The sequence below is a fragment of the Adiantum capillus-veneris genome, chromosome 28 (assembly GCF_014529385.1).
Source record: "Adiantum capillus-veneris isolate H3 chromosome 28, ASM1452938v2, whole genome shotgun sequence".
Classification (NCBI taxonomy): Eukaryota; Viridiplantae; Streptophyta; class Polypodiopsida; order Polypodiales; family Pteridaceae; genus Adiantum; species Adiantum capillus-veneris.
In genome coordinates, this window is record NC_140958.1 from 115,911,532 (window position 1) to 115,939,196 (window position 27,665).

The window sequence follows — 27,665 nt, forward strand, 5'->3', positions numbered from 1 at the left end:
ATACAACAACAAAAACAAGAGGACAAAGCCCTTGAAGAAGGACATTTGATAGTGAAGAGGTTGAGATGGACATCGACCTCAATGATGAGAAAAAGGCCAAAAGAGGGAGACACCCTCAAAATTTCAGTCCACCACCTATGAATAAGATGAAGAAGAGGACATAACGGTACCAGTGACGCGAACCAAAAAAAAGGAGAAGGATCAAATTCCTATCTCTCAAACACAAAGATCTACGGAAGAAGCTCAAAGGCTAAGAGAAGAAAGATGACGAAAGCTTGCTGAGGAGAAGAAAAAGGTAGAAGTCAAGGGTGAGGATGCAGATGTTGAAAATGAAGAAGATTTGAACAAGAGGCTTGAGAAAAGGAAGGTAGAGAGGTTGGAGAAGATAAAGCAATACAAAACGAGACAAACAACAACAAGTGTGGAGCTTGCCAGCACCATGTGGCAACACTTCAACAATGAGCTTAAGCGGAAGGCAGAACAAAGATCTCAGAAGGAGACTAAGAAGCAAAGAACGGATGACCTAGAACCTTTGGATAACTTCTCAAAGATCAAGGAGAAGACCAACAAGGAGCCACCAAAAGAAGAGATCGGTGTGGATCCCCTTGAGATACACACAAATTCTTTGCCAACCCTCTCTCCCATGCCAATCACCCCTCCTCCTATTGAAGATACCAAATATGAAATAGAGAACACAACTCATATGTAGAAACCTTTGGAGCAGCCAATTAGTAAAGACAAAGAGAAGGAGGACTCAAGAGAAAAGGAATCCACTCAATAGCAAAGTTCCTCTGGAGCTTGAGATTTTGAGAAGCAACAACAATAGGCTAACAATGACAAAGAACTTGAGAAGACTGAGCAGTCTCCCATCACAACTCAAAAAGAGATGCCAAAAGACAAAGATACAAGGGTTGGAACCTCTCAACAACCAATCAAATCCAAAAGAGGGATAATATCTCTGCACTCCAAAGCTATCATTAAAGATCGCGCTAGAATATTTCAAAATTTTGACAATGACAAGAATTTGGAGCATATCAAGCTATATATCAAATGGCAAAGAGCCGTCACAAGCCTATGAGAGCTTGACTTACAGGAAGCCCAAGCCGAGGAACTCGCAGTAAAAAAGTAGAATCAATGGCTTCATCAACAAGTGGAGGAGCTCCAAAACAATCATGTCTAGCTTAGGGAGACTCTAAAGGAGGAAAAAAGGAAACAACACTCTCTACCTGACTTTACAAGAGCACATAGAGGCCAATAGCTAGATGCAAGTAGAAAAGCAAGAACTTGAAGAAAAGTTGGAAGCAAAACAACAAAAAAGTACGAAGCTTGTGGAATCATATGGTGTAGTTAAGAATACTCTAACACAACTTCTCATAGTGCAAGACACACCAACCCCAACCTCCATTTCATCAACTCCAACAGCTAATTTAAAGGAGATGAAAGCACTCAGGGAAGAATTGGCCCAAGATAGATATGACTGCTAGAATATGACTGAAGGACATAGGGCAATTCAAGCCCAAAAAGATGAAGAAATCAAGAAGCTTCAAGAGCAATTGGTCAAGGCACGAGAAGAGTTAGCTAGCCAGAAAGCTGCACATGCCTTGGAGCTACAAAATAAAGATGTGGAAATTAGTGCCATACAAGTCTAGGTAGTAGTAATTGCTCCTCCACCACTGGTAATGGAGTTAGCACGCACACGGGTAGACCTACCTCCAGTGGAGCTACAAAGCACTTCTACTGAAGGCAATTTACATTATTTTGAAGCCTTCAAAGACACCCCAAATCTAGAAAATCCCTAGGTTATCAACTCTTTTGTCTAAGGCTAAGCAATGTAGGTGCTCATAGTCTTGTAGCGATGCTGCCATGAGAAACAAAACACATGCGTTGAATCACAATAGCATCTTCCATATGCACAAACAATTTTTAGCAAGCAGTCAAATTACATAGGGCCTCTACCCTTACACGTCCACCATAAATCATCAAAACCACTTCATGATCCAATTTAGAAACATAAATCATAACCCAATATCATCAGATAAGTGAGCACTCCATCCAGCTCAGGATGATGCACATCCAATCTTGCAAAACCACTTTAGGACGTAACATGGCTGTAAAAATTTTGGTAGCATTTTGACAATGCAACCATATCGATGAATCACACCAGCTTCCACAAGCAAATTCACAACCATAATTCATGAGGAATCTCAGCCCTTGACCATAAAACATATTCCATACTAAACCAATTCCCACACTTGGAGTTTGATATATCTACTTCAATCAAACTAAGCCCACACACATGGTCCTTAAGATACGAACTTTTATGCATAAAATAATTACGACCAGTGATTAAACATGACTTTAAAAATACAATTTTGACAATGTCTAACCATGCATAAATGATGCATTATGACCGCACCTCACCGCCTTAGCACATAGAGCTAGTCTTGACCTTGAACTATGAAAAGCAACATCCACATACACATACACATACACATGAGATGTCCAAATCCATACATGAGGTTCCATACATCACATGCTATCTTTTCCATCAACATAATCATGATGCAAAACAGCCCGTCACTTTGATCAACCATGTTTTATAGCATCACATATATGTGAAAAACAACTTTTTGCCATTTTTGGGTGTATGTATAACATGCAAATGAAAGTATTTGACGAAAAACCAATGGATCAAGCTCAGTCCCATAATATAAACTAAAATCTTATCACATCAATTTGTGCATACAAAACTCATGCAAAAAATGGGAATACAAAAAGCAAGCCACTTCATTCATATTTTCCTACACGATTCAGATTGACTAACCATATACCCCATATACGTTTATGGACATCAAATACTTGAAATAAACTCACTAAAACAAACCATAAAACATATATGAAGCACTCATCAAACTCACAGCGTCATATGGTACTCGCTCTTGGTAGCACCCCTGCACGTGTAGGTAACCCCGTGCATGGAATGGTTAATAACTCGCATTGACGAAGTGATCTCAAACCCTTAAATACATTTATCATCAATTTTAATCAATCTTTTGATTTGTCTAAGTGGGTCCATTCATTCAATAAGTTTGTATAGTGGTTCTCCAAGGATCTAGAAAGTGGCATGGGCCGGTATATACAAGAAAACAGAAGGATGGCAAAGGACCGGAGTAGCTAGGAAAATCATGGGATGGCAGGTAGCAGTGGACATGTATGCACGATGCGGCTTGTAGGCCAAGAAAGGCTCCATGAGGGGCTATTTTGGGTGGCAGGCGAAAGAGATGCAAAGTGAAGCTTTTGGGTCCAGGAATGAAGAGCTTGAAGTGCTGAAGGAGGAGGTCCAGTCGGCTCATCAAACCGAGCTACGGAGCCCAAGTTATTGAAGGTTGAAGCTTTAGTGGTTTTCACATTCTTGCCGGACAGGGTAGTTGGTGATAGGTGGTCCAAGGGAAGGTCAAGTTGTAGATGTGTATAGCTCATCATGGAGCCTACCCGTCTTTTCAGATTGCGGATCGGAGCCATGGTTTGCAAGATATGATCAATTGAAGTTTTTCTGGGCGGTCGAATCGGGTGGACAAGAGGTGTACAGCATGCAAGTGTTTCCAAAAATCAAATATGCCAAGTGGTGGCAATGCAAGAAAAATCTAAATAGAGATCCAAATGAAGTGCATGACATGAAAGCTCACCCCATTTTTCTTTTTTGGGTCTCCTAGACACACCCTTATAAAAGGAGGTTTATGTTCATTTTTTAGGGTCTTTTGGACCAAGGTGGCCTTTTTGCCTGAGGGTGTGATTGGAATCTTGAAGCTTGTGTGTTGTTAAGCTTTCCATTGAAGCTGCATACATTGATTGTACTATTCCCTATGCAATAATACCACGCATTTGCCCCAATCTGTTGTATTGCTTCTCCCCATCCCCTCCTTTTCTCTCGCTCTTCGTGTATTGGCCATTGTTTGTAGAGGTTTTGCCTGCATCTCGAAAGGTGCTACCAAGGGAGTAGATTAGGAGTGTTTTGTGAGTTCGAAAGGGTGAGTTGAGCAGTGTGGGTGCATTTGTGTTGTGGGGTGTTCTTTGCGAGGTGTGAGGTAGTTGTTTTGTATGCTAAAGCGGAGTTGTTAGTGCAAATTAGCCAATTTGAAGGTGTTATTGAGAGGTTAGGGGTGCTATGGAATCCCTGGGCTATAGAGAGGCAACTATTTTGTGTGTTGGGTGTGTTCCCTATTTCCCCTCTCCATCTTCTGGTGCGTCCACTGAGGAGCTATCTGATGCTCCAATTTGTGGTTGAAAGTGGTGTTTTTTAGCCGGACGAAGCGGTTGGCTGATGGTCGAGATGTTTGATGGTCAAGGTTGAAGCTGACAGAGATGGTGGAGCCAGGTTTTGGCCCCATATTTACGCGCATTGAAGATCCCGAGGATTGGTTAGCAGATTTTGAGCTATGGTTGTTGTGGATGCATATGTCGACGGATTCAAAAAGGTTACAGATGGTGCCATTGTGGATGCAAGGGCGAGCCAAGGTGTGGTTCGATGGTTTAAAGAGCGGTGATGGAGAATCATGGAAAAGGTTGTAGAGTCAGTTTCTAGAGCGGTTTCAAGAGGTGCTTACAGCGGAAAAATCCAGTGCAAGGTTGAAGGCGGTACACCAGGATGTAAGTAAAGATTTCTCTATTTTCATTGAGCAGTTTGAAGCTTGTTGGAAGCAGCTAGAGATTTCTATTGGGGTCAAAAGCAATCGATCTTTGAAGCTGTCAAAGCTGTTAGACTGCTTTCATCTGAGGATTAGGGAAAAGGTCAAAGATGGCGCAGATACCTATGAAGACATGATCTATCTGGCAAAGATAAAGAGCAGAAAGGTGAAGCGGAAGTTGGAGTTGGGAGTGTTAAAGCCAACAAATTATATGCCTGTTGCGGAGGTAGCAAAGTGCTCTTGGGTCCAACCAAAGGTGATTCCAATTGTGCAAAATGCAAGGCCTGGGGAGGTAAGACCTACTATTGGTTATGTTCCTTGGAGGTTTCCAGTTTGTGATGTGCATGTGCCGAGGGTGGAAGAGATTGTCAACGAGGAGAAGCTCCATGTCAAGGTGAACCAAGATGCAAAAGCAATAGTAGATGTGGAGTTTTCGATACGGATTGAAGAGGTAAAGCATGTTCTTGTTGAAAGTTTGCATGAAAAAGTAGCAGAATGCAATTGAGATGCAGATACCGAGGGTTCAGAAGCTGATGAAGAAAGTTTGCAAAATGGTGAAGATGGTCAAGTTTTTGTTGAGCAGCAAGTGGATGCAGATACTGATATGGAGTCGGTATATGATGCCGATGCCGATGATGATACAAGCTCGATTAGCTGGGAGACAAGCGAGGAGGATAGTGCCGATGAGTCCACATCCCATGACGAGGAGATGGAATCTGATGAACCCAAACTGGTAAAGGTAAAGCTGCCCTCTTATATGTTTGATGATATGGTAATAGCACATGTGCAAGAAGAGCAGGGAACAGAGCAAGCCAAGATGCTTGATGAAAGCCAAGTGGAGCAGTCTAGGCCTACACATGATGGAATGCAATGAAGGTGGTATGTGGTGCCATGCTAATGGCTGTGCTAATGAAAGTAGCGGTGGAATGTGCCATGGTGGTGCAACATGTGTAGAATTTTTCACAGAGAGATAAAGCGGCCGTGTCTATGGAGGAACTTGAGATGGATGCGGTAGAGAACGAGTTTCTCTCTTCCATAGAGGAGCATGATGCAACGGTAGAAAATCTGATTGAAGAGCAGTTGGTTGAAGTTGATGAGCAGATGATGTTGGTCGACCTTGAAGGGCCGATTGTTTGATGCAGCATATATTCCCAAGGGTGGAAAAAGGAGAATATGAAGCAGTGACTTTTCTTCGATTGAAGTTATCTGAATTATGGTTGATGAAAAAGATGGTAGATACAACTCTATCGAGGCTCGTTCAGCAGGTACAGGGGTATACGCTCAAGGCTTCCACTCTATTTGGTTGGGAGGGGGGGTCAGACATGTGTTGTAGCTTGATGTCTAGTACATGTTCTTTTGATGATAATATGCTTGGTGTTGCTTGGTATGGAGTAGAGAAGTTGCAAACAAATGCATGGAGTGCAGAAGGTAGGCTATGGGCAGCCTACACACATGGTGGTCTAGGTGCTTGGGTAGGGCACTATTGGAGGTTGTTGTATATGGATGAAAGTGAACAGAGCCAGGTGTTTGATCCAGGTGGAAGCTATGTGCTACAGGGGGTGGGGAAACCCACTCGAAGGTTTTGCAAGAGGGTGCAATAAAACAATGTACATATGGTTTTTTAGTTTTCTCATAGTGTCTGCCAGGTTTTGCAGTTAGAAAGAGAATAAAGCTTTTATGTGGTTGAGCATAAATGCTCAACACGGGGGTGGGCAATGATGGTGCAACCAAAGTGTGTGGATCATAGAAAGTGGCATGGGTAGGTATATGTAGGCAAACAAAAGCATGACAAAGGACTGGCGCAACTAGGAAAATCATGGGATGGAAGGTAGCAGCGAAAGTGTATGCGCGATGCGGCTTGTAGGCCAAGAAAGGCTCCATGAGGGGCTAATTTGGGTAGCAGGTGAAGGAGAGCAAAGTGCAGATTTTGGGTCTAGGAATGAAGAGCTTGAAGTGCTTAAGGAGCAGGTCTAGACGGCTCATCAAACCGAGCTACGGATCCCAAGTTATTGAAGGTTGAAGCTTTAGTGGTTTGCAGATTCTTGTCGCGGACAGGGCAGCTGGTGACAGGTGGTCCAAGGGGAATTCAAGGTATAGACGTGTAGAAATCAATTCATGGATCCTACCCGTCTTTTCAGATTGCAGATCGGAGCCATGGTTTGCAAGATATGATCAATTGAAGTTTTTTCGGGCGGCTGAATCGGGTGGACAAGAGGTGTACATCATGCAAGTGTTTCCAAAACTCAAATATGCCAAGTGGTGGCAATGCAAGAAAATTCTAAATAGAGCTCCAAATGAAGTGCACAACATGGAAGCTCACCCCATTTTTCTTTTTTGGGTCTCCTAGACACACCCTTATAAAAGGAGGTTTATGTTCATTTTTTAGGGTCTTTAGGACCAAGGTGGCTTTTTTGCGTGAGGGTGTGATTGGAAGCTTGAAGCTTGTGTGCTGTTAATCTTTTCCATTGAAGTTTCATACATTGATTGTACTACTCCCTATGCAATATTAACACTCATTTGGCCCAGTCTCTTGTGTTGCTTCTCCCCATCCCCTCTTTTTCTCTCGCTCTTCGTGTATTGGCCATTGTTTGCAGAGGGTTTTGTCTGCAGCTCGAAAGGTGCTACCAACGGGGCAGATTAGGAGTGTTTGGTGAGTCAAAAATGGTGAGTTGAGTAGTGTGGGTGCTTTTGTGCTATGGGGTGTTCTTTGCAAGGTGTGAGGTAGTTGTTTTGTATGCTAAAGCGGAGTTGTTAGTGAAAATTAGCCAATTTGAAGGTGTTATTTGAGAGGTTAGGGGTGTTGTGGAATCCCTGGGCTATAGAGAGGCAACTATTTTGTGTGTTGGGTGTGTTCCCTATTTCCCCTCTCCAACGTGTAGTGGGCAGCAAGCTGTATTTTGACCATAACTCTTTGTTCCTGCAGAATTTTCACATGCACCCTAGAGAGTTTGACCTGATCTCATAGCGGTTTGAGAGATATGACCAAAACAATGTTCTTATCGCTTACACAAAATGAAACAAAAAACACTTTTTATGTACATACGTGACCCACCGTGTACATAAACCAGCACGCTAAACATGATGAAACAAACATGGATCATTGCGATACACTCCCAAAAAGTCCATATATAACCTCGTATATGAAAAAGCAACCACCAAGAGGGTGGCTACTCTAAAAACATAGCAGAGAGAGAAAGAGATTATAGTTATGGAGTTTAGAGCTTCTTACCATGCTTTAGGAGTGATTACAAGGATTCTTGATTTTTTGCAAGAAAGTGGTGATGAGAGCTATGTAGAGGTTTTCACCACAAAGTCGTTGGAGAACGTGTACACCTTGAAAAGATAAGAGAAGATAGTACACAAGTAGAGAGAGAATGCCATAATAATCAATATCTAATTATCCTAAATGATTTTCTCATGTTAAACTGATCAATTAAGATGGGAAAGTGCCAGGGGAGAAAAAGCTAGAATATTGGTTAAGTTAGCAGACCGGCTAGGGATGAGAGAGAAACTCACACACACACACACACAAGCTCACTTTGTACACAAGGGGAAAGAGGGACACATGTCAGCTCCCTAGCCCAGATGCCCACAAGGTGTACTCAAATCCTATTGGATGGCCTTGGAGGTGGACCAATGAGAATTAGGCTAGAGTAAATCTAGTTTAATTAATTTAAAAACACTTAGTAAGAGAACCAATAAGAATTAATCTCTCTAAAAGACTATTGGACAGTCTCCCAAGGGGACCGATGAGCATTCAACAGCCTAATGGTTTGCGTGATTCCTATTGGCCAGGAGGCAAAGGGGTCCAATGAGAGTTTAGTTGCATTTATTAATTACCTAAAGCTCTCACAAAAGGGGAAAGGGGGAGACATGTCAGAAGTCTATCACTTATACTACTTAATTACCATTGGCTAGCTTTGGGGAGGTCCAATGAGGCTGCAGCATGCGCAAATAGCAAGAGGGGTCGACCAAGAGAGAGAGGGGGCTGATTTTTGCAAGGCATTATTCACACACACACACACACACACACACACACACAGTCAATCAATGTGTGGAGCAAGAAGACTCTCTCTCTCCCTCTCAAGCTTTAATGAAAAGATTATCTCCTACTCCAAGCTTGTGAGAAGGGAGGCCTACACCAACAACTCTTGGTTTTGTGATGCAAATACAACCAAGAGCCAAGCTTGAATGCATGCTCATCTCCTCTAGCATGTTAATTACTACATGAAGCTATGCTAATAAGAGTGATTATGTGAGGAGATGTACATCTTTCTCATAAGAATACTCCTTCTTCCTCTCAATCTACTCTCATACCCCGCTAGCTCTCACCATCTTCGAAGGTGTGTGAGGTCTTGGGTCTGAGACCATGAGGGAATTGATGTTGTGTTTGATAAGTGTTTTGCTTAGTGCATGAAGTTTCCATCTTCATTGCACTAGCTAGTCTTGAAGGAACACAAAGAATTGTATTGTAAAATGTCTCTCTTGATGGGAGAAACCATAATACAAAGCCTTTTGGAGGGGGGACCGGATCCATGTAAATCCGGTCCTCAACTGTTTCCAAAAGCAATTTCTCTCTTTTGAAGTATTGTTTATGCTATCTAAGTATGTGTTATACTTTTTGTTGCTCTCTCCACCCAAGCACTCTTGTTATTCTCATTAGGAAGCCATTCTAATGAAATGCTCACTATGTTCATGCTATTTTTCGCTACACACAAGTTAGTAAGCCATTAAATGTTATATTGGTATCAGAGTTCAAGGTTCTCTTTTCTTGCTCAAGAAGGGAGGTCCTTAAGCTAGCTATAAATGGTTGGTATTATTAACTGCATGTGAGTAAGTAGAATAGGGATTTTGCAGCCTTGCAGTGCGCCTGCCTTCTTGGAGTTAACAGGGCTTCACCGTCGAGAGCTATGGTCTTAATAGTAGAGTCCTACGGGGCTTGCCTACCGCTTAACCACTATTGAGCTATTGGAAGCTTGGCAGGAGTTGGTGATGTTTTGGTGTTGAACGACCCTCTCTTCTATTCCTTGCAATTAATGGTATTCGAGCCATGGGTACATTAGCTTGAGTGATTTTTCTAAAGGGGTAAAGAGGAGTAGAAACTAGGGCTTGAAGTGCCAAAGTACACCTAAAACTTTTACACCTAAAGGTTGTTAGAATGGCTGACAATAGTAAAGAGAGTGAAATTAGTGTTGATAACTTTGATTTTGCTAATGAGCAATCTACTAATGATGCCCCGATGCTTGTTAACTCTTGTTTCTAGGCTTCAACAAGCCATGGGAAATCCGGCTCTCCAAAGTGAAGTGCAATAGCAGCTCCGTGCTCATGAGAGTCTCCAAGATCTCCACCATGATGAGAGAACACCTAGGAAACCTCCTTGTGAGACTTCCAAAAGAGGTCTCTCTCCGATTCGGAAAGAAGAAGAGGATCCATACGAAGGGCTCAAGAATTTACTTCTTGATGATGCATCTCCTTCCCAAAGGAGAACTCAAGAGCCTCCACCGAAGGAAGGATAAATAAGTGAGTCTCCCACCACCTCGACGGAGATGGCTCCACGAAGACAGCGGGCTAAACGCTCTCCATCACCTCCAAAACGGAGAAGACCATTGCACACTTCTCCACACTATAATTCAAAGAGGGCTGGCAAAAATCAAGAGAAGAACAAGGCAACAAAGAGGACACCCTCTTCTCCATCTTCTTCATCCTCTTCCTCTTATGAAAGTGATGGTGAAGACAAAGAAGATCAAGGAAAGAAAAAGGCGAGAAAGAGGTCATCCTCTTCTCCATCTTCCTCAAATTCTTAACCTTCTGAAGAAAGTGATGGTGCAACCTTTGAACCATCAAAAAGAAGAGGCCATAGAAAATCCTATGCCGCATGGAAGAGGGCATCTAAGCTCAAGAAGTTCAAAGAGGGAGGGAAGAGCATCTCTTTCCTTACCTATGATGGCACCTTTGGTGCTACTGACAAAGTCTTGGCCTTTATCCAACAATTTGATGTGGTGTTCGTAGATGAGGGCTTCACAAAGTCCTCTAAGCTACGCCATGTAGCTATGCACTTTCAAAAGTCCACCAGGCAATGGTGGTCTAGCCTACGAGCCAAAGGCGGTGAAGCTCCATGAACATGGAAAGCTTTAAGATCTTCCATCATGAAGCAGTTTTTGGCCACTGATGCCAAAGACAAACTACTCATTGAATGGCGAAGCTTGAATCTCTCTCCCTATGAATCCATCCACAAATATGTAGACAAGTTTTGGGACCTACAACTCAAAGCCACTGTCTTCAAAAAGTTGGATTTTGGAGAGAAAAAGCAACAATTTTGTGCGGGCTTAACCACAAAAATGGCGGAGTATGTCAACTCCCAAAGGCCAAGCACTATATCGGCGGTAATACACCATACTATGGTGGCCTCTCGAATCAATTTCCAAGCAGGGGCTCAGAGGAATTATAATCCCCCAAAAAACAAGGGTTCCAATGAGCCTAAGGGGAAGGACAATGTCCAAAAGTCTCCTAAGGCCAATTCCAACAAAACTAAAGAGAAGGGAGTTTACAAAGGCAAAAACAAACTCTCTTCTGGAGAGCTTGAGCGTTATCGCAAAGATAACCGGTGTTTCAAGTGCGATGAACAAGGGCATGTGTACCACGCTTGTCCCCAAAAGAACGCCCACATAATCCTCCTAGAGCTACCTTGGTCAAAATCCAAGAGGAGGAAACTCACCACAAAGGATTTCCTCTACGACATGCTTGGGGAAAGGTAAGAGAACATGATTCCTTTATTCTCTTTGACCCTAGTTCTACTCACAATTTTATATCTATAGAGTTGGCCACCAAGCTAGGCATACAAGCCTTCGAGATGAGAGATGTTCTACCCGCAGACAGTGCTTTCAAGGGGCAAGAAGCCTCAGTCACTCCCATAATTGGGAAATTGAGGCTCCATGTCCAAAGCTTTGTGGACAAAGAGGACTTCTTTATCTCTCCTCTCAAGCATGAGGATGTAATCCTAGGGGCACCATGGTTTGATCACCTGGCTACCAATGTTAAATTTCTCGAAAGGATAATCTACTCTAGGTTCAAGGGAAAAGATATGTATGTAGATGCTAAGCAAATGGGTAACACCATACCCATTGTACAAACGCAAGCTTTCAACAAGTCAATAAAGAGCTCTATTTCAGCATACATGATTTTTGTTAAAGATTCTCAAAGCGAACCTGATGCTTTAGCAAAACAAAATAAAAGCAACCACAAAGAATTAGAGTTATCCAATTTTCTCAAGGGGTTTCAAGATGTCTTTATTGACGACATCCCTTGTGAGCTACCTCCTAAACGAGGTAATGATGACCATGCGATTGAACTTCTTCCAAGAAGTTCACCGCCTAACAAACCTCCTTATAGAGTTTCTCAAGCTCAACAAGAGGAGATTATGCGGCAAGTGCATGAGTTAGTTGAGAAGGGCATGGTTAGGCCTAGCTCATCTCCATTTTGTTCTCCCGTGCTACTAGTGCAAAAATAGATGGCACATATCGTATGTGTGACGACTATAGAGCACTAAATAGGATCACTATCAAAAATAGGTTTCCCGTTCCATGGGTAGAAGACCTATTTGATAAGCTACAAGGGTCCACCTACTTTAGTAGGATTGACCTAAAAAGTGGCTATCATCAAATAAGGATAGTTGATCAAGACATTGTGAAGACCGCATTTTGCACTACGTTTGATCTTTACGAATAAATTGTCATGCCTTTTGGCTTGACCAATGCACCAGCCACATTCAACCGCTTGATGGAGAAACTATTCAGGCCTAATCCAAGGAATCTTCATGAACTAAGAAGCTCTATAGGTATGTGTGCATACTATAGAGGCTTCATAGAAAAGTTCTCACAAATTGCAGGACCGTTACATGACCTAACAAAGAAAATCTTTAGGTATACATGGTCTGCTAAGGAGAACAATGCTTTCAAAAAGCTTAAAGAAAAGCTTATCTCTCAACCTGAGCTTACACTACCAGATCTCTTAAAGCCATTTGAGGTCCAATGTGATGCTTGTGGTTTTGCCTTGGAGCTCTTTTTCTTCAAGAAGGGCATGCCATAGGCTATGAAAGTCAAAGGCTCGACCCTGTTGAGCAAGCTCTAGGCATATATGAAAAGGAACTCCTTGTATTTATACATGCCTTAGACTCATGGAAGCACTATTTATTGGGAACTCCTTTCATTCTGCAAACGGATCACCAAAGTCTTTAGTACTTCATGACACAGACCAAGCTCTGTGACAAACAAATGAGGTGGGAAAATTTCCTTTCGCAATTTCATTTTCATATTGCTCACATTGGTGGAAAGCATCATCAAGTAGCAGATGCACTCTCAAGATGGCCGAGAGTGAATGCGGTTTGCATAGCAACTCACAATGATCTATCTGCAATGATAGATGAGTATGCTATTGATCCCAATTTTTGAGATGTGATTTCATCCCTTGCATTAGGGGAGAAGGAGGAACCATTTACTTTACAGGATGGTAATCTTCTCTATGGCAATAGACTATGCGTTACTAACTCACTCCGTGAGAAAGTAATGTATGAATCTCATTCTCCTCCTTATGCAGGGCATAGAGGGAGTCTATTTCTATTAGCCTACCATGAAAGCGAACATACAAGAGTATGTTTCTAAATGTGTGGTATGCCAAAAGACAAAATTTAATAGAGGGAAGCAACCTGGATTGTTGCAACCCTTTCCAATCCCTAATTCACCATGGGAGAGCATATCCATGGATTTTATCTTTGGATTGCCTAAGTCTATCCATGGGAATACGAGAATATGGACGATAGTAGATAGGTTCAGTAAACAAGCTCATTTTATAGCTGTCAAAAAGACTATCAAAGCCCATCAAATGGCAACCCTCTTCATTTCACAAATTTTCAAGTACCATGGCTTGCCAATGTCCATAGTGTCAGATAGAGATCCTAGAATGACCAATAAATTTTGGAAGGGTCTCTTTGATAATTTAGGGACAAGGCTAAATTACTGTTCGCCCTATCATCCACAAACGGATGGCCAAAGTGAAATAGCTAACCTAACAATTCTCGATCTACTAAAAGCCTATGTAACGAAAGTAGATCAAAGATCCCAATGGGAGAAGTAGTGGAGTATGATTACAATAATACTGTTTATACTTCCATAAGAAAAGCACCTTTCGAGGTAATTGAGGGAAGATCAAAAAGTCCCTTGCTACTTAAGGTACATGGGAAGATCTTCGTGCCGATGAGTATAGCCGAGACCCACAAGAATCTTTTCAAAACATTAAGGATGCTATCTTTATCTCACAGCAAAGGCAAAAGGCTATTGCTGACAAGCACAGAAGAGCCCAAGTTTTGAAGAAAATGATTGGGTCTTATTAAAATTTCCCAAGGCACACGACGGGCAAGAATCCTACGGGACACCAAAAGTACTATGCTAAACTAGCAAAAAGGTACTATGGTCCCTTCCAGATTCTTAGGCCAATCAATGGGATGGCCTATCAACTCAAGTTTCCCAGTCATTGGCTCATACACAATGCTTTCCATGTGAGCCTACTAAAGCCTTACAAAGGGGAGCCACCTCAAGAACCAACTATTGAAGACCCACTGGAGATCGACGACCAAGAAGAGGTGCTGCAGCCCGAGTCCATCCTCTGACATGAAGACAAGGTACTAAGAGGTAGTAAGATTATCCAATGATATCTTATTAAGTTTAAGAATTATCCTTTTGAAGATGCTAGATGGATGCGAGGCATACAATTGAAGGATAACCTAAACCTTGTCAATGCTTACAATGCTTCCCAAGAGTAAGAAAATGTACAAAATGTAAAAAATGAACAAAGTTTTTGTCTTATAAGACTCTCTTTTTCTTTATTGTGCACAAAAATGAAGTAGTATGCATGCTTAGATCAAGTTTGCGGAGACGACGTCTCCCGAACACCAAGTAGAGCTTGTCACTCTACTATGGAAGATTGATAGGACTAATGTTTAGACATGCTTGCGGCAGGCTCAGGCTCTCAACCGCCAAATGGACTAGTCTTCCATTGTGGAACGATGTCTTAGGGTAACATAGGGATCCTTTTCCCGCTAAGAAAAGGACTCATGAATATGCTTTATCTTCTCTACACCATAGTCAAGGACAACTATGATTTCAAGAGAGAGGTAATGTCATAATAATCAATATCTAATTCTCCTAAATGATTTTCTCATGTTAAACTGATCATTTAATATGGGGAACTGCCAAGAGAGAAAAGCTAAAATATTGATTAAGTTAGCAGACGAGCCACAATAGGGATCCAAAGGAGGAATAATAGGGATCCAAAGGGGGGGCTGTGTGCAAAATAGCTATGTGAATAAATGGGCTTAAAAGACCCTAAGGTTCAGCCCATTAAGACTTCCAAAATGCTAAGGCTCCAAAATTCAAAGGTTGTGTCCTGAGGTCAACATTAGGGAAAATTGGATGCTTTGTGTGTGTCCCAAAAGTCTTTGTCAAGCCCTATATAGAAGGGAGAGAGCTCAAGAAGCAGGGGATGAGAGAGAAACTCACACACACACACAAGCTCCTTTTGTACACAAGGGGAAAGAGGGACACATGTCAGCTCCCTAGCCCAGATGCCCACAAGGTGTACTCAAATCCTATTGGATGGACTTGGAGGTGGACCAATGAGAATTAGTCTAGAGTAAATCTAGTTTTATTAATTTAAAAAAACTTAATAAAAGAACCAAAAAGAATTAATCTCTCTAGAAGACTATTGGACAGTCTCCCAATGGGACCAATGAGGTGTACTCAAATCCTATTGGATGGACTTGGAGGTGGACCAATGAGAATTAGGCTAGAGTAAATCTAGTTTAATTTATTTAAAAACACTTAATAAAAGAACCAATAAGAATTAATCTCTCTAGAAGACTATTGGACAGTCTCCCAGGGGGACCAATGAGCATTCAGCAGCCCAATGGCTTGCTTGATTCCTATTAGCCAGGAGGCAAACGGGTCCAATGAGAGTTTAGTTGCATTTATTAATTACCTAAAGCTCTCACAAAAGGGGAAAGGGGGGCACATGTCAGTAGGCTATCACTTATACTACTTAATTACCATTGGCTAGCTTTGGGGAGGTCCAATGAAGCTGCAGCATTCACAACTAGCAAAAGGGGTCGACCAAGAGAGAGAGGGGGCTAGTTTTTCCAAGGCATTATTGACACACACGCACACACACAATCAATGTGTGGAGCAAGAAGACTCTCTGTCTCCCCTTCTCAAGATTTAATGGAAAGCTTATCTCCTATTCCAAGCTTGTGAGAAGGGAGGCGTACACCAACAACTCTTGTCTTTGTGATGTAAATCCAACCAAGATCCAAGCTTCAATGCATGCTCGTCTCCTCTACCATGCTAATTACTAAGCTAAGATATGCTAATATGAGTGATTATGTGAGGAGATGTACATCTTTCTCATAAGAATACTCCTTCTTCCTCTCAATCTACTCTCATACCCCGCTAGCTCTCACCATCTTCGAAGGTGTGTGAAGTCTTGGGTTTGAGACCGTGAGGGAATTGATATTGTTTGATAAGTGTTTTGCTTACACTACAACACTAAATGAAGATATCGACGCGTATATATCGACGACATTAGCGGGCATCGCTATACGCGTCGCTATGTGCGTCGATATACGCGTGGAAAGGCCTTTATTTGCCATGAGTATATCGAAGTGTATAGTGACGAGTATAGTGACGCAAAAAAAAATGGGGGAAAAAAGCGAAACCCGCGCGTAGGGGCCATTTTCGCCTGCTCGGGTCTTGGCCGAAACCTGTTGCACAGGTATTATGTCCATCTCCACCCTCCCCAACCCCCCCCCTCTCTCTCTCTCTCTACCTCTACATCGTGTGTGTGTGTGTGTGTGTGTAGAAAAGAGAGAGAGAGATAGAGAGAGAACGGTGTGTGTGTGTGTAGGAAAGAGAGAGAGAGAGAGAGAGAGAGAGAGAGAGAGAGAGAGCGGTGTGTGTGTGTGTGTATGTGTAGAGGAAAGAGAGAGAGAGAGGTGTGTGTATGTGTGTGTGTGTAGGAAATAGAGAGAGAGAGAGAGCGGTGTGTGTGTGTGTAGGAAAGAGAGAGAGAGGTGTGTGTGTGTAGGAAAGAGAGAGAGAGAGAGAGAGAGAGAGAGAGAGAGAGAGAGAGAGAGAAATGTGTGTGTGTGTGTGTGTGTAGGTAATCAAAGAGAGAGAGAGAGAGAGAGAGAGAGAGAGAGAATTAATGTATTCTTAGGAAATTAAAATTAAAGAAAAAAAAATGAAAGAGAGAAATGAAATGAAATGTTATATTAACGTCTTCGAAAGGCCAAAGTGACCTATGAGACATGAGACAAGAAAGTTACAATGTGATGGATCTGATACAAAGTCAGAGTAAGAAGATGACAAAATAAAATATTATGGAATCCTAAACTGCTGGGTGTGGACTAAACGGCTAAACGAGCTAGTTGGGATAGGTAGATCTCCTCCATGGTCAGTACTCTGACCGGGCATTGTGCATGTCGAGCCAAAGTGACCTAGCTAGATCCTCAGATGCAGCCTTTGTCGATGTTGTGTAGTCCTCCGTAGTCGTGGGCCTCTAGATCTCCCTAGATTAGTCGCTCGTTCGATCATTAGAGAGATAGGGAAGTAGAGAGAGAGAGAGAGAGAGAGAGAGAGAGAGAGAGAGAGAGAAAGAGAGAGAGAGATAGGAAATAGAGAGATAGAGAAAGAGAGTTATATATATATATATATATATATATATATATATATATATATAGAGAGAGAGAGAGAGAGAGAGAGAGAGAGAGGGAAGTGGAGCTCGAGGAGTTATGGCAGAGAAATAGGAAAATAGAGAAATAGAGAGAGATAGGAAAATAGGGAAATAGAGAGAGAAAGAGAGATAGCGAGAGCGAGATCGAGAGAGAGAGAGAAAGAGAGATAGCGAGAGCGAGAGCGAGATCGAGAGAGAGAGAGAGAGAGAGAGAGAGAGAGAGAGAGAGAGAGAGAGAGAGAGAGAGAGAGAGAGAGAGAGAGAGAGAGAGAGAGAGAGAGAGAGAGAGAGAGAGAGCGAGAGCGAGAGATAGGGTACGTAGACAGAGAAGAAACTATGGAACTAAAAGAGGCAAAGGGGTTTTCCCTGCTACACGCATTGCCATGTACACCTGGGAGTGCACGTATGTGTCTACCCATATAGGATTTGACCAATAAAGACGATATTTTGACCCGGTGGTCCTGATCTCCGTACACCTCTGGAACGAGGTGTACGGAGATTGGGCAAGACTAGAGAATGCGAGGTAGTTTACATTGTGAGGAGTATATATATATATATATATATATATATATATATATAAAACATTCATAATCATTGTAGATGGCAACGTCATCAGCTAACATGGAGTAAAAGATTGCATGCTCGTGCACGCTCTGCAAGTATCAAATCCTGCGTAAGCGTAGGATATGTAATGAGCATGTGCACAAGTACGGAGAGTTTGCTAGAGAAACCGTACAGAATCTGCGATACGACTCCTACGGAACGGGTATTGATTTCTGCGACATAGCACCTACATCTGAGAGGGAGAGAAAAAAGATTATGTGTGAACAATATATAGCCACGGATAGAAGCAGAAAAGGGCTTACAGACAGAATACGACGGCATGGAGGAGATGTTGGATGCCTTCTTCCAGACAAGCAAGGAGAACGCGAACGAATCAACACGAGAAGCCATGCGCCTATCTCCTGAAGACATGTTGAGGAAGCTGGCACGTCAACCAATCTATGAAGGCCCCAAAATATCTGTGCTTCGTACTTGTCTGGCGTTTTTGAATCTTCAGTCAGTGTACCGGTGGTCAGATGCAAGCGTCACTGCTTTGTTTAGGTACGTAATTTACAAAAGAGATTTTTTGATTGCAATGGTGATATGCTCAGAGAGCTTTTTAATTTAATGTGGCTTAAACAAGTTATTGCGGGAGAAACTTCTCCCGGCTGGCAGTGAAATCCCCCCCTCCAGGCCAGACGCAAAGCAACTTCTGACCTCAGTTGGCTTGGACTTCAACAAGATTCATGCATGTCCAAATGATTGCATTCTTTTTCGCAATGAATTCGCAGCTTGTCTGTCGTGTCCTAAGTGCGGAGCAATGTGCTACAAACAAAATGCAGTTGGCGAGACAGTGCCAGCTAAAGTGTTGTGGCATTTCCCTATTATTCCTAGGATAAAAAACATGTTTCGTTGTGGTTCCATTGCAAAGTTGATGCGGTGGCATTCTACAAATAGATCCACTGACGCAACATTTAGGGTGCCCGCTGATTCGAAGGCTTGGAGGCACATTGAAGATACCTGGTCACATTTTAAGAGTGAACCATGCAATTTGCGTTTGGGAATGGAAATGGATGGAGTCAATCCATTTGGCTTGAGAAGCTCGCCATGGAGCACTTGGCCTGTGTGCCTTATCAATTACAACCTCTCGCCGTGGCTTTCTATCAAGAAGGGTCATTTGATTTTAAGCTTGATTGTACCTGGTAAGTTCCAGGCAAAAAACATGGATGTTTATCTAGCTCCACTAGTTGACCAGCTCCAGGAGTTATGGCATGGGATCAACATAGCAGATGCGGTTGAACCAATAGGGCAACAGCATGCAAGGATCCATGGACTTCTTATGTGGACTATGCATGATTGGCCAGGATACGGAGAAGCTTCTGGTAATGGTTATTGATTTACAAAATTCTCGCTATTCGCAAGCCCTTTGCCTTGGCCTGATTCATGCTTTGATATATGCAGGACTAACAACTTCGGGATATAATGCATGTCCAATTTGCGGGCAGTCTTTGGATGTGCGCTATTCTAACTCTCTTCAAAAGACAATTTATCAAGGCCACCACCGTTATCTTCAAAATGGCCATCACTTGTGCGAAGGCCAGCTTGGTCGTGTCGAATGTCGTCCTATGCATGTACAAGAGTGGCGTCGCCGATGGGAGAAACATGAGGGGCAACCTGTTCCAGGAATGAAACATTTGTCCATTCTCCATGCGTTGCCGTACTGGGGTGATCTACTAATTAACCATTTTCTGGATCCAATGCATATATTCAAGAATGTGGGAGAGCTCCTCTGGAAGACAATCATGGGAATGAAAGACAATGGAGCTTCACGAGATGATTTGCAGTCGGTTGGAAAGATGCTAGAGCTGTGGCCTTTCACCAATGCAGCTGGTCAGACAAAACTTCCAAGAGCGCCATGGGTATTGCTAAAAAACGAAGAGCAACAAGCGAAAAGGGTGATTTCAGAGTTCAGGACGCCAACAGGATATATGCGATGTCTCAAGACAGCATTCACCCGTGACGATCAACTGTCAGGGTTGAAATCGCACGACTGGCATAAGTTCTTGCAATTCATTCTTCCAATTGCGATCAAGGGGTGTTTAACAGAGGAAGTGCAGACCTGCATATACAAGATTTTAGAGCTAGTGCGGTGGATCTCTTCCAAGGAGATACGGGAGGAATCTATTGCAGTCGCAAGGGCTAACTCCATTGAGGCAGTTTGCATGATTGAGAAGTATCTACCCACGAACTACCTAACTATCCAAATGCACTTGCTCATCCATGTAGTAGATGAGGTTGCAATGGCAGGTACAGTCCACAGCCGTTGGATGTTATTTCTAGAGCGGTTCATGAAAACACTTAAGGGTTTTGTTCGCCAAAAAGCGCGTCCAGAGGGGAGCATGGCAGAAGGATGGCTGGTGCAAGAGTCTCTTGTATTGACGACCAAATTTCTATCCGTTTCTGACCCAGAAATTCCTCGACTGTGGAGCGATGAGGAGGATGCAAGACTGGTGGGAGAGGAGCCGCAAGGGCAAGGGGTGCCGAAGAAAATGAACCTGGCCATGCGAGAAAAGATCTTGAAGTTCTGTATACTAAATTCAGCGCCGATGCAAAAATGGCTTGAAAGGTACGAAGAAGGGGCAGAGAGACGCAATCTAGAGTGATAGGATTTCAGGCGAAGTCGAACGACTAGAGGCTTACCCTTGCCAGACTATCTCGCTGCTCCACCTGAATTCCCTACAATGTCATGGTTGGACAAGACAGTGAGAGCAGCTCGACAGATCGGAGAACCCATATCTAAAGAAGAGGAAGAGCTGGCTATTGGATGTTACTGGAAGTATCATACATACATGGCACTGTGGTCGCATGGAAAGCATTTCAGAACACAAAAAATTGACAACAGAAGAAACACGTTTGACGGTGGGGTAATGGTTAGTTTCATGCAAAAGAGCAGGGCCAGTGCTAGAGACACGAATGAGAGCACTAGCAACCTGGATTACTGTGGTCTGGTGTCAGATATCCTGAAAGTAAGCTTCAGGCGGTTTGAGATGTTTTTGTTGGATGTGAAGTGGTTCAAGGTGACTACTTCTGGTCGCAATGCAATGGTACGCAGAGATGGAAACAAACTTGTGCAAATAGATTCTACAAAGATTTGGACAGATGCGAGCGACACATTTGCTCTCCCCGAATATTGCGAGCAAGTGGTCTTTGTACCGGACCCTCGAGAGCGACAATGGTGGTTTGTGGTTCAAGTTGCTCCAAGAAATAAACAAGTATTTGAAGGGCAAGATCTCCTGGAGGAAAGCCAGTCAGACGATGTCCATACTATTGTGACATTAGATGAGATGGACGAAGGTATGGCAGAGGAAGCTGACAGATATATGAGGGATGACGTAGACAAGCCAGAATTGACACTTGTAGATGAAGACAATCTTCCAGAACGAGTTGGGGCAGATTTATGTTTGCAATTAGAGATAGACGATGATACGGTGCAAGATCTTATCGATGATGCCTCACTCGTCGAGGCCTAGGCCTGTAAGTGTTTGTGTGAAGACTTTGATTTAAAGTTAATTTAAACAATTGTGTTCTGACGCTTTATTTTACTTTCTTTGTGCAGGACTTTAGTATGGCAGACGAGATTCCAGATCCCGCTTCCATGAGTGCAGATGCATTCATGGGATTCGTTACACGGATGACGCCTCCTCAGATGGCAGAGGCTTCTCAGTACTGGGTAGCCAGAGGCACGGGTACTACGCCTCCGTGCTTCACACCTGAGGGTCTCATGCCTAGGGGGGGGACGCCTACGGGGTTTAGGACGCCTATGGGTACGACACCTTCTTCTCCCATCACGGCCGCTTCGACACCTATGGGTGGGGCAGAGGCGGGTACATCCTCATCTCCGTAGCACATGCGCACTCGCTGATCTCGGCGATCGTCAGGTGGGGGTGGTGGTTGCTGTGGAGGAGGGTCCACAGATTCTTCGACCCCTCCTCGCTCACGACCCCCGTCCTACCCAGGCACACCTCTCGACACACCTCGAACACCTTGGGGGGCACACGATCCTAGTGCCTCCAAGCTCTATACTGTACGGGGAGATGGTTCTATTGACATGGATAGAGTCGGGACTGAGATGCGACAGCGGATTCGCCAGCTCGTGGAGCTGCAGTTTTTGACCAGCATTCTGACGTCTTGGGATCAGCAAGAAAAGGAAAAAGTCACTTACATAGTGGAGACCATCCTGAGAGAGTACCAGCCTGCTCTAGGTTCTTTCGTTGTTCCGGTGCGGTGGATCAAGGGTGTTGCACAAGACACATTGAAACATCGACGAGATGCAGCTCGGAAGGCTTTCACGACTGGCTTGTCAAAGCCTTCGGACATCCCACACGAGACGTGGCTACAGATCAAGGAGGATGAGCGGACAGCGGCCACGTGGTTTAGACAGCAGCGTGAGGCCGCGCAGGTATGACAGATGACTAGGGGGACATCTCATCTTGGCAGCGGAGGCTTCGACACCTTTCGCTATGAGTTTGTGAGTTTCTAATCCAATCTTAACTATGGCGTTTTTTGAAACGCAATGAATCATGTATTCTTATTACTTTGATTTTTGTATAAACGCAAAATCTTGGGATGCATCGAGCTCCGACACGCGAGGAGGAGTCAAATGGATATCGCAGAGGTATCTATGAAGTACTGAATGATCTTGAAGCTTCGGGAGAGCCTGTAGACTGGGAGGCCTTACAATCTCGCTGATCGCTTGAGGTGAGACGTTAATATGTGTAAGTTGATTTAATTAAGTCAGTATATATGAAGTAATATCAATACTAATTTTGTGAGCTGTCCTATGTGCAGGTTGCGACGCTTAGTCATTAGTGGACCAGATTTCATATATATGCTTTGTGAGACACAGACACGCTTCTGTGTCTCTTTTTTGTACAAACAGTTAGTGTTCAGACAGTTATTGTATCCCTTATGGTTATGATTATTGTCATTGTCATTGTATAGACAGTTATTGTTTCTCTTTCTGGTTATGCTTATGGTTATTGATAATTTTGTTTATGGTTATGGATATCTGCATTATGGTTTTGATCAAAGTGGTTATAGCCGGTTATGGTTTTAAGTTATGGTTATGGTTCATTATGGTTATGCTTTTCAGTTGGTACGGTTGTCTTTCATTGGCCTTAAATCTCATGTGAGATCCTACACGGATAGCATGTAGGAGACGCATACATGATATGGTTTTTTTTGAAAAGTTTATGTAAAAACAAAGGGAACTCTGCCGAAATTTCTGCGCGCGGGAGCATGGTTGATATTTTGGTGCTGCTCGCTTTCTTGGGCAGAGGGCAGGAAGTCTGGCTGTGGCTCTGTCCATCTTTTAACTGGGCATAGGCCAGGCTACCTGCCCTTTGAACAAGAAAAAAAATTTCTGTTATGGTCATCGCTATGTGCGTGGCAATCTGCGTCGCTATACGCGTCGCACATAGCGACTGGTTTCACAGCGACGCGCTGTGTCGATAACAGCGTCGATGACACCTTATTTTGTTGTAGTGTTAGTGCATGAAGTTTCCATCTTCATTGCACTAGCTAGTCTTGAAGGAACACAAAGAGTTGTATTGTACAATGTCTCTCTTGATGGGAGAAACCATAATACAAAGCCTTTTGGAGGGGGGACCGGCTCCATGTAAATCTGGTCCTCAACTGTTGTCAATAGCTTAATTTCTCTCTCTTTTGAAGTATTGTTCATGCTATCTAACTAGGTGTTATGCTTTTTGTTGCTCTCTCCACCCAAGCACTCTTTTTATTCTCATTAGGAAACCATTCTAATGAAATGCTCACTATATTCATGCTATTTTCTGCTACACACAAGTTACTAGGCCATTAAATGTTACAGAGAATGTTCTTCTTCTTCCCATGAACAAGAGAGAATATATGATGGAGATGGTGGTGGAGATCTTGCATGTAGATGGAAATGGTACACTGTGCTTTCTAGTGGTGGTGGGGTACTCTGGATGCAGTGTGCATGCGGACTCACACGCTAGCTCGACTCAACAAAATGAAGAACAACCAAATGGAAAGATAAACAAAAGAGACATCGACTCAACAATAAATAAGGCAGCCAGAAGCCCCCAAGGCAACTTTATATACATAACTAGAAGAACATACAAAGTGTAGCTTGGCTGCGGCCAACTCTACCCAGTCCACGACTATCGACAAGGTACAATGGGGATGTAGAGGCTGAGAGTGTGTCATTAGGAGAAATATGGACTTTGCATGGGCCTTGTAAAGAATCCCAATTTTTGGGGATTAAGGCTAATGTTGTGTAGGGTTAGGGGAAAAGGGCATTCAAGAAGCTAGTTTGAGTAAGTTTTTCTAGACATTTTTTTAGACACATGTAGGATGTGGACCTAGCAGGTCACTTTCTCTCTCTAGCATTTGGAAAGTGAAGTGAGTAAAGGGGTGTGCCCACATCAACAAAAACGTGGGTCACTAAGAGCCAAAATTTGAATTTCTTTTAAAAGAAGTTATTTTTACTTATTTTTGACTTAAAACTCCCGCCAAACATTTATACATATCAAAAAAGACCTTAGGGTTAGCTTCATTAAAGACCTCCAATGGTTAGTGTTAAAAGTCCTTAATCCTAGGACCTTTAGGTACTTTAGACCTTAGGCAAGCTAGGCACGTGCTTGAGGTGCTTGTCGTGCTTGACCTGACTAAGGTTCTGAGGTGCTTATCGCGATTAAGCTGACTAAGGTTCTTGAGGTGCTTCATGTGACTAAGGTGCTTGAGATGCTTGATGACCAAGGTTTTTGTGGTGTTCAAGTCAAACATGACTCCTACATAGAAGGGGGCAAGCCCTAAGAGTAGGGGATGATAGAGAACACACACAGACACACTCAAGGCAAGCCCACGGCTCGAGAGGCATAAAGGATACATGTCAAGCCCATAGACCTATTTCCCTCATAGTGTGCCCAAATCCTATGGGATGGCCTTTAGGGAGGTTGAATGAGATTTTAGATGAATTTAATTAATTAATTAAGCTCTCTCTCTCTCAAAGGGGGAAAGAAGGACACTTGTCCAAATGCTACCTCTATTGCTTGATATGACCATAGCTTGTGATTGGCCAAACCTGGCATGGACCAATAGTGTGCAAGCTAGAGTAAAGAGAGAGAGGGGTCGACCAAGGCAAGGGGGAGCCTTTCTTTTTGCACATTCTCCCACACACTCATACACTCTCTCCTTCTCCAAGCTTGAGAAGGAGAGAGCCTACACGAGTTCCTCTTGGTGGCTATGGAATGAAAATCCATTCAAGAGCCATGCTTCAAAGAAATTCTTACCATCTTCATTACTATGCTATGCTATGATCTAGGAGTAATGATATGTGAGGAGACTATTTCTTTCTCGTAAGATACATCATACTTCTTCTTCCTCTTACCTTACCTCACTCCTTGCTAGCTCTCTCCACCTTTAAAGGTGTTTGAGGTCTTGAGATTGAGGCCGGGGACAAGTTAATGATTTTGCAATTTAGTTATGGCCATAATATTGGTCCATGAAAATTACCATCTTCATGGCATCAACAAGGTATCAAGGAACACAAAATATGTATTGTACCAAGTCTCTCTTCAAGGAATAATATATAATACAAAAGCCTTTTGGAGGGGGAACCGGATCTACTTAGATCTGGTCCTTAACTGTTGTCAGTTTCTCTAATTCTCTCTCTTTTGCAAGTATTGTTCATGCCGAGATAAGTAGGTATAATTATTATGTTTCTACCTTCAATCAAGTACTCTTGTTATGTTCATTAATAATCCTCTTAAGGAAATGCTCACTATTGTTACTTTAATTCCATTACAATCAATAATGTCATTAGCCATATTCCGTTACATTGGTATTATAGCTATTGGTTTCTCTTTCCTTGCTTAAGAAGAGAGGTCCTTAAGTTGTCCATGAAAGGTTGGAAATGTTCATTGCAAGAGGGTAAGTGGGATAGGGATTTATTATCCCCGTTGGAATGAACTAAGTTTGAGCTACATCGTTGGGAACTATAGACTTAATAGTGGAGTCTTTTGAGGCTTGCCTTTGGATTAACCATTATTGAGCTACTAGCAAGCTCAAAAGGAACCATGAACAACCAAGCACTATTAGACCCTCTCCAATACTATTTGCAATCAACAGTCTCTACCACATGGGCGTGGCTACTTGAGAGCTAATATTCAAAAGTTAAAAAGAGTAGAACTAAAATTTTGAGGTTGCCAAAGCAAAATTAGTATATATATAAACTTAGTTAGCATGGTTGGCAATAATAAAGAGAGTAGAATGAATATTGACAAACGACAAGGCTCTACCTGCTTCAGTAGGACTGACCACTTTTTGTACAACATTTGGTCTTAATGAATATCTTGTCATACTTTTTGGCTTGACAAATGCTCCGGCCCAATGGAGAAAATTTATAGACCCCATCGCAAGTTTACTAGCGTTCTTTGTTGATAAATTTCGGCATTATCTATTGGGAAATCATTTTGTATTCTATGTGGATCATGCTGCATTGAAATACTTGTTAAATAAACCAGAAATCTCTAGAAGAGTCATTCGATGGATGTTACTTTTTTCAACTGCTTAATGGAGAAAATTTATAGACCCCATCGCAAGTTTACTAGTGTTCTTTGATGATATTATCATCTACTCTAAATCTCTTGATGAGCATAAGCATCAACTCCACGTAATCTTCCAAGCTTTGAGGGAGAATAAACTTTTCTTTGATCAAAAGAAGAGTGAATTTTTCCTTTTTAGAGATTCAATACTTAGGTCGCATTATCTTTGAAAATGGTATCTGTATGGATTCAACAAAGTTAGAGGTAATAAAAGGATGGCATCTACATGAGCTACAAAGCTTTATTGGTATGTGTGCATACTATAGACGCTTCATAGAAAAATTCTCGCAAATAGCAAGACCATTACATGACTTAACAAAAAAGAACGTTAAGTATTCATGGATTACAAAAGAGCAAAATGCTTTTGAGAAGCTCAAAGAAAATATTACCTCTCAACTTGTGCTTACCGTGTCAGATCTCTTAAAACCATTTTAGGCTCAATGTGATGATTGTGGAGATTGCGTTGGAGCAGTCTTACTTCAAGAAGGGCATGCCATATCATTCAAGAGTTGAAGACTCAATTCCGATGAGTGAGTGTTGGGCATATACAAAAAGGAGCTACTAATTTTTGTACATGCCCTTGACACATCGAAGCATTATCTTTTGGGGACTCCATTCATCCTACGAAGGGATCACCAAAGTGTTAAGTACTTCATGATGCAAACCAAGCTTTCTAACAAACAAATGAGGTGAGAAAATTTTCTTTCGCAATTTAATTTCCATATTGTTGTTAAGCACAATCAAGTGGCCGATACACTATCATGACGAACAAGAGTAAATGCAGTGTCTATAGCAACTCACAATGATCTATCTTCTATGATAGATGATTATGCTACTGATCTTGAATTCAAGGATATAATTTCAACCCTTGCCTTAGGGAGGAAAGAAGAACCATTCACCTTGTAGGATGGTTATCTTCTCCATGGAAATAGGCTATGTGTTACTAACTCCCTTCGTGAGAAAGTAATGCATGAATCCATGCTCCTCCCTATGAGGGGCATATAGGGATTCAACC